General features: G+C 35.1%; 1 protein-coding gene across 1 annotated transcript in view; it reads left to right on the top strand.

Annotated features, from left to right (window-relative positions):
- Nucleotides 1-453: 453 nt before the first annotated feature.
- Nucleotides 454-1,450, top strand: part of LOC119589368 (probable protein phosphatase 2C T23F11.1) — an 18,741-nt gene continuing 17,744 nt past the window's right edge. Inside the window, 1 exon segment of the mRNA XM_037937986.1 lies at nucleotides 454-526. The gene's annotated coding sequence lies outside the window, so the exon portion shown is untranslated.

Here is a 1,450-nt window from a genome sequence, read left to right as displayed (position 1 = left end):
GTAAGAAATGTAACTTTAAAGGTTCTCCGAAAATGAGAAATGAACGATTTGAAGACGAGAAATATGAAGAGAAGAAATAATCGAGAGCTTATTGCGTCAACTGGCTTATCATTTTACTTTTGTTGCAGAATAAAAACGTCAATCAAGTGCTACATGTGATCCTAGAAACGTAAGTGATAAAGGTAAAGAGATATGAGAGCGTATTTGATAATATATATTTCGATATATGATTTTTGACATCAATGTAGTTCAGAGTGAATCGTGAATATATTTTTTACAGATTAAATTAACTCGTACTGTGAAGCTGTTTATTTAATATACTGTTTATTTATAATGTAAAGCGTTTATTTATGTATATATTATTTATATGAGTGCTTTATTTCTAGAGAGTTTACGTAAATGAAGCAGAACATAATTTTATAATGGGAAATTTCAGCGAATCTCGAATGCGATTGTGTTTACATGTTGTCAGGCTCTATAGGGAGGAGACGCACTCAGGTGGCCCTTAATTAACACTCAAAGCCGCGTGAGTAAGCCCATTCGGTCTTTAATTCACTCAATTTGACACCATGAAGTCATTGTCTATAAGAACTGATGGTTGTTTTAGTGTTGTGAGGTCTTTCCTCCGTAATATTGAGATGGGATTTTATTTTACCTGCACGGAGGGTGAGGATCTCGTGCCCTGGCAATTATGCATTTGTGTGGTGGGACTTTAGGAGCTTCTTTTGTTGGTTTTATCATTATGAATTTATTAATCTGGTCATATGTTTAGTTGAAATGGTACTTTGGGACTGTGTAGTTCAGCTGTAATGTTAACAGGTATGCGTAATTAGAAGACGGTACTTCCCTTGCCTGGCAAATTATCTGGTGCAGAAGAGGTCTTTTACTATATAAGAGGAGGGAGAATGAATGTCTTGTGGGTCTTATTGCTTATTGTAAGTGGAATGGGTTTCATTTGCCAGCAGTAATGTTTTAAAAGAGTATAAGAAACTGTCGTTCATAGGTGTGAAGGAGTAGGTTAAATGGTAAATTTTTGGATAAGCATTTGCCAGATGAACAAGGATATGTGTGATAGTTTATTTAAAAGTTTGTTTGATTTATATGATTTTTCATAATCAAACATGTGAAAGTATATGACAATGCTTGTAGTATGATGGAGTAGTATGATTAGGTTGAAGAGGGAACTTGTAATTGTTGTTGAAATGCCCACAGATACTCAAGTGACCATTGTAACCTATACAACACTGATGCTCAGGCAAAGGTTAACTAACCCTCACCACATACATTCTCACAAGATGGGGCTTGTAATGGTTAATTCTTGCCAGAGTATTTGGTGGAAGTTTGCTGACTTTTGCCAAAGTATCAAAGACAGGAAGTGCCATGATGAAATTTTACAATGAGATTTTTTACTATCAATCTCGGGTCACCTTAAGTTTCAAATGGCTTTGGA

This window comes from Penaeus monodon, chromosome 25, assembly GCF_015228065.2.
Source record: "Penaeus monodon isolate SGIC_2016 chromosome 25, NSTDA_Pmon_1, whole genome shotgun sequence".
In the NCBI taxonomy this organism is placed as follows: domain Eukaryota; kingdom Metazoa; phylum Arthropoda; class Malacostraca; order Decapoda; family Penaeidae; genus Penaeus; species Penaeus monodon.
This window is presented reverse-complemented; position numbering and strand designations above follow the sequence as displayed.